Genomic DNA, 7,145 nt, shown 5'->3' with positions numbered 1-7,145 from the left:
TCATGAAAGGTTTGTTGAACTTCAATGTTTTTTCTGCATCTTATTGAGATGATGTGTTTTCCCCCTTTTTTCTGTTAATGTGTGGTATAATATGTTGATTTCATATTTTGAACCAAACTTACATTCAGAGGATCACACTTTTTCATGATATATAGTCTTTTTAATATTTTATTGAACTTGCAATTACTGAGGATTTTTTTGCACCATTATTCATAAGGAATATTCTATAATTTTCTTGTCATAGTACCCTTTTCTGGCTTAGGTATCAGGATGCTAGCTAGACTCATAGAATGAGTTAAAAGTGTTCCCTCTTCAGTTTTTGGAAGAGTTTGAGGATTGGTGCTAAATATCCTTTAAATGTTTGGTAGAATTCACCAGTGAAGTCATATGGTCCTGAGCTTTTCTCAAGAGGTTAATTTCTGATCCAGTCTCTTTCTGGACATAGATCACCTTCATATTTTGTTTTTCATGATTCAGTCTTAGGTAGGTAATGTTTCTAGGAATTTGTCCCAATTTGTTGATGTAGAATTCATCTAGGTTAGACAATTTATTGATGTATAATTGTTCATAGTATTCTCTTATAATCCTTTCACTTCTACAAATTCGTTGTACAGGCCTTTTTCTTAGGCTTGTTAATGATTCTTCAATTTTGTTGATCTTCTCAAAGAACCAATTTTTTATTTCACTTTTCTGTATTTTTCTGTTCTGTTATTTCTGCTCTAATCTTTAGTATTTCCTTCTAGTTGTTTTATTTACTATTATTTTAGTTCCTTAAGTTTCCAAGTTAGATTGTTGGTATTTGATCTTTATAAACATGCATACAGCTTATACATTTCCTTTTAGCACTGTTTTCACAGCATCCTATTTTGATGTTTTTATTTTCATGTCTTGAGACAGGAAATTTCTAATTTCTCTTGTAATTTCTTCTTTGACCTGCTATTTAAGAGTGTGTTAATTTCCACATATATGTGGATTACCCAGTTTTCCTTCTGTTGATTTCTAGTTTCATTGCATTATGATTGGAAAAGATACTTTGTATGGTTTGTCTTAAAATTTATTGACCTGTTTTGTGACTTTGCACCTGATCTGTCCTGGAGAATGTTCCATGCACATTTGAGAAAAATGAATTTTCTGCTCTTATTAGGTAGAATGATCTGTATGTTAGGTCCAGTTGGCCTTACAGGGTTGTTCAAGTCTTTCTATTTCCTTACTGATCTGGCATAGTTGTTTTAGTATTGATAGTGGGGTACTGAAGTCTCTTATTACTCTAGGACTATTTCTACCTTCAATTCTGCAAATGTTTGCTTCATATATTTTGGAGTTCTGATATTTGGTGCTTGTATGTTTATAAGTTATATCTTCTTAGAGTAATTCTTTTATCAATTTGTAATAACCTATGTCTTGGAAATTTTTGACTTAGTTTGTCTGATATAGCCAATCCTGTTCTCTGATTACTGTCTGCATGAGCTATTTTTTCCTATCCTTTCACTTTGAATGCATATGCCCATAGATCTAAAGTGAGTCTCCTGTAGACAGCATATAGTTGGATCCTGCTTTAAAATCCATTCTGGCAGCTTTTGCCTTTGATTGGGAATGTCATCTATTTAAATTATGGATAAGGACTTTGCCACTTTGTTATGTTTTCTCTGTCTTAACAGCATCCCTGTTTCTCATTTCCTCCACTATATTCCTTTGTATTTAATTTTTTGTACTGCTACATGTTTATTCTCATTTTATTTATAGTCTCTAGTTTTCTTTGTGGTTACCAGAGAGATTACAGAGAACATCCTAAAATTATAACAACCTATTTGAAATTAATACCAACTTAACTTTAGCCACATAAAAAACTCTACCCTTCTAGTTTTACCCTTCTGTTACTAATGTCACAAATTACATCTTTAAACATACACCCATTAACATGGATTTATAATTATTTTTATGCATTTTAAATCCTGTAGAATTAAAACAAATTTATGAACCAAAATTATAATACTGTTTTTCATATTTGTCAATGTATTTTGAGTTATTGTCTAAAGCCTTCTAATTCTACCTAAAAGACTATTTCTTGGAGGGCAAATGTAGTGGTTATGGACTCTAGCAGCTTTTGTTATGTGGAAGTCTTGTAATTTCTTCATTTTTGAAGGACAGTGGTGACAGTGTTTCTTGGTTTACAGTTACTTTCGTTCGGCACTACTGCTTCTGACCTAAGTTTCTGAGGAGAAATCCAGTTGCTTTTATGTTACAAATCACTTTTCTCTTGCTACTTTCAAAATGCTCTTTTTGCTTTTTTGGCTTTCAACAGTTTGATTATAATGTGTCTCAGTGTGGTCTGTGGGTTCCTTTGGGTTAACACACTTGGGAGTTCACTGAGCTGCTTGAATTTGTAGTCCTATCTTTCCTCAAATTTGGGAAGTTTTCTGCCACTGTTCTTTATTTTTTTTTAATATTTTTATTTATTTCTAGGAAAGAGAGAGAGACAGCATGAGCAGGGGAGGGTCAGAGAGAGAGGGAGACACAGATTTTTATTTATTTCTAGGAGAGAGAGAGAGACAGCATGAGCAGGGGAGGGTCAGAGAGAGAGGGAGACACAGACTCTGAAATAGGCTCCAGGCCCTGAGCTGGCAGTCAGCACAGAGCCCGACACAGGGCCTGAACCCACGAACCATGAGATCATGACCTAAGCGAAAGTCGGACGCTCAACTGACTAAGACACCCAGGCGCCCCTCTGCCACTGTTTCTTAAATCTTGGTGCAGCTTTCCTTATTTTCCTTCTGGGGCTCCCATGATGTATTTTCATCCATTTAATGGTGGCCATATGTGCTTTTCAGATTTCCAAAATTTTTTGTTCTCCTGGGACCAAATAACTTCAGTTGACCAGTTTTCCCGATTCTTTTAAGTGGTAAGCCCCCAGTTTTTCATTTTTCAGCCACAATGATTCTTTTTCTAAAAAGATTAATTCCTATCTTAGTTGATACTCTAATTTTGTTCATGTTTTTAGTTAGTTTTTTAAAAATATTTTAGCATATTTATGGCAGTTTAAAGTCTTTAATGTCTAATGCCTGTTGGATAAAAGATGATTTTCTTCCTGTGAATAGGCAGGCCATGTTTTTCTGTTTCTTTGCCTTGTGATCTTTAGCTGAAAATGAGGCATCTGAAAAAATAACCATCTCTTCCAGCCCTTCCACGCTGGCCCTGTGCCAGGGAAGACCTTCACTAACTTGCAGTGTCCGAGCTCTCAGGTATGTTCTGGGCATGTCTTTCTTGGGGCCGTGCCTTGCTTCTTATCCCCCCTTCATACATACCTGCTTTTATAGGTCTTAATTTTCTAGTTTTCTCCCTGCTTCTCAGGACCTTAGATATTCTCGTTCCTGTAATCCATAATTTCTTGCCCCATCACGTCCATGTCTGTGGTATCCCTGCAGCTTTTAGAAATAGTCCCTCCCTCTTTCTGCAGCTTTCCCCAGCCTTAGATCTACCACTTTTCCCTGAGTCAAGTTAGATGAAAACGAGACCAGTCTTCGGGCAGCCATAGACACATTAGAATGTTGCAAATAAGATCTGCCCTGTTCCCTGGTATTTGAGAAAGATCACTGAGAGCTAGGAAGCTGCTTTTTCCTAACCATGGCACACTGTGGAGGGGATGGAGAAAGGGCGAATAAAAACATCATGAAACTTTGAAAGTACCGTAGGTAGGTCGTCTTGGTTGGGCATTTGTTCAGTTGCTACACCAGTGCCTGTTTTCTGGTACGCCCTATAAAGTTATTTTGTTTCCATGTAGGAATCAGGGCCTGGAGCTTCCTAGTCTGCAGCCTGTTCTCATTTTCTCTGTGCACAGCATATATAACACAATCATCATGCAAAATCAAATGGTGTAGTGAGCTGAATTATTTTAAAGCCAACATGCTTACCCACAATCCAGTGCAAGAAACAGAACATGATCGTCACTCCAGAACCACTCTACTTTCCCATTTATAATTACAGACCTGCTATTGCTCCCCTCTCACTTCCACAAAGTTGACCCATTCCAACTTTGTGTGTAATCACATCCTGCATTGCCTTTGAGCTTTAACCCTGTACATTCCTAAACATTATGTATTAGGTTTGTTTGGTTTTTTTTTTTTTTTTTGAATTGTATATAAGTGAAATGTTATATAATCCTTTTAAAGAACAAAGTCTTCTGGGGTGCCTGGGTGGCTAAGTAGGTTGAGCATCTGACTTCAGCTAAGGTCATGTTCTCACGGTTTGCCCATATCGGGCTTTGCATTCACAGTGCAGAGCTCGCTTCAGGTTCTCTGTCCCCTGATCTCTCTGCCCCTCGCCTGTTCATGTGCTCTCTCAGAAATAAACACTAAAAAAATTTAAAGAAGACTATAGTCTTTTAAAATCATTGATTATTCCTTATAAATGTAGTTCATTTCTTTTTCATTGTACTCCCTTATAATGAACATACTGCTATCAATTTAACTGTTTTTGACAGTAGAATTACTGGGACATGGGGAATGTATATCTCCAGAGTGGTTTTTAACAGTTTTAAGTTACGACCAGCAATATAGGACATTGTTTTTTGTTTGTTTTTTTACAAATAGTTTATTGTCAAGTTGGTTTCCATGTAACACCTAGTGCTCATCCCCACAAGTGCCCTCCTCCATGCCCATCTCCCATCTCCCCCCCACACCCATCAGTCTTCAGTTTGTTCTCAGCATTCAAGAGTCTCTCGTGGTTCACCTCTCTCCCTTTCCCCCACCATGTCCCCCCTTCTTCTCCCCCATGGTCCTCCATTAAGTTCCTCCCAATCCTCCTATACGTGCAAACATATGGTATTTGTCCTTCTCTGCCTGACTTATTTCGCTCAGCATAACACCCTCAAGGTCCATCCATGTTGCTACACATGGCCAGATTTCATTGTTTCTCATTGCCATGTAGTATTCCATGGTATAGATAAACCACATCTTCTTGATCCATTGATCAAGTGTCCGTTGATGGACACTTAGGCTCTTTCCATGTTTTGGCTATTGTTGAGAGTGCTGCTATGAACATTGGGGTCCATATGCCCCTATGCATCAGTATTTCTATATCCCTTGGGTAAATTTTATAGGACACTGTTTTTATACATCCTAACAATTTTACACATTTTAGCTAACCTGACAGTATGTTCCTTTTCATACTGCCATTTGGATTTCTTCTAGTCTTAAGAACTAATCACATTCTTTTGTTATTTACATATTCTAGGTGTTTCCATTTAAAGTTAGGTGATGATAACATACTCATCTGCCCAGAATGCCCAGTATGTTCATGGTCCCAAGGTAAAAGCCACTAACTAAAGGTGTAGGGCTCACACTCATGATTTCAAGACTCACTGAAAAGTTACTCAGGACAGTGTGGTGCTGGTGTGAGGCTAACACAAATCAACAGAACAGAATAGAGAATTCCAAGATTAAAATTCTGTATAGCTGAATGACAGCTGAATGATAACAGAAGGTAGGCTTGCCTTCTATGTTTGCTAGTGTAATTATTTTGTCAACAAGGCCATAAAAACCTCTTTAAAATATGCATTTTCTTCAGTAGGTATAGGCCTGAGCTCTGATTTTTGTTAATCGAATTTTGTCAAAGAACAGATAATGTTTCATCTAACTTGTTTGAATAATTAAGATCGTGTGCTGAGGTTCTAAGAGAATGCACTGTTGTCGACTTCATCACTCTGGTTCCATTTGATCTCCAGCTCTCACTGAGGCAGACACTTGATATTCTAATCAAAACGCTTCCAGGTTCTTTTTAAAATTTAAAAATAATTCTCAAAAAAATCCCATATTTTCTAAGTGAATATTTCTACCTCTCACAGTGTTGGCTTAGGGAGTTTGGGCCAGTTCCTTGGCTAAGGACAAGTATAAAAGCTAGACAAGAAATAACACCTGCTTTAAGACTTCATAGAAGCAAGATGGTACCACCAGCCCTAGAAGATGGAAATCCTGAGCGAGAATCTTGGCATTTGAGGCATTTTCAGCTGGAAATTGGAAGAGACCAAATAGCAATTTTAGTAACTTTGTAGAGCTAGGAGGATAAATATGGATACTGAAATCTGCACAGCTGAGATCCTTGAAGAGTTTCAGTCTAGGAATAATGAGCCAACCTTACCTTTGTCTGTTATCCCTTAAATTGGATTAAGGTGATTCTGACATGCTAGTTTCCTAGGCACCTAGAAGAAACAAAATCCTCTACAGAAAGGAAAATATCCTAGGCCTGAACTTCCTCATATAAGTTCTTACGTAGGCCTAGAACACATAACCCCTGCACATTAGGAGATTTAGAGCACATGAACAACTGGCAGGGAGAAAAACCCACACCCAATAGAAACAAGACCCACACAACTCTCTAGACAGTGGATTTGTTAGAGACAGCTTACAAGAACTATGCTTGCTAAGTTAAATAAGAGATTAAAAATGTCAGGGGGTGAGCTGTAAACCATAAAAAGAAACATGACAGATGGGGGATAAATTCTAGAACTGAAAAATTGAGTAAGTGAAATGAAATCAATTAATGAGTTTAACATCGGATTAGCTGTGAGGACAGAATTTAAGGAGATCATACACAGAATGGGGAAGCAAAAGGAGAGCGTGAGCCAAATAACCAGGGTCTGAATCTCAGAAGGTGATTGAAGAGAAGGGAAGAGAAGCAATATTTTAAGAAGTGACTGAGAACTTAAAAAAATTTTTTAAATATTTATTTTTGAGAAAGACAAAGCGTGAGTGGGGAAGGGGCTGAGAGAGATGGAGACAATCTGAAGCAGCTCCAAGCTCTGAGCTCCCAGCACAGAGCCCAACGCAGGGGCTGTGAGATCATGACCTGAGCTGAAGTCAGATGCTCAACTGACTGGGCCATGCAGGCACCCCCATAGAACTTTAAAAGTAGCTGATGAAAAACAACAAGGTCGACCAATCCAAACTAGGACACATGAGGATGAAAAAGACATGCAAACGTCTTAAGAAAGTAGATCTAACACTATTATCAATCAGACAAAATAGACTCTTAATAAAAAGTGTTAACTGAAAATATCTTTCCAAAAACCTGAGGGTTCAATCTACCAATAAAGGTTCCAATTGTATATAACATCTAATAATATGGGCTCAAAACACACAGAAAAAAATAGT

The sequence above is a fragment of the Hyaena hyaena genome, unplaced genomic scaffold, assembly GCF_003009895.1.
Source record: "Hyaena hyaena isolate Hyena2069 unplaced genomic scaffold, ASM300989v1 scaffold_350, whole genome shotgun sequence".
Classification (NCBI taxonomy): Eukaryota; Metazoa; Chordata; class Mammalia; order Carnivora; family Hyaenidae; genus Hyaena; species Hyaena hyaena.
The sequence above is the reverse complement of the archived record's forward strand: the minus strand, read 5'-3'. Positions refer to the sequence as shown.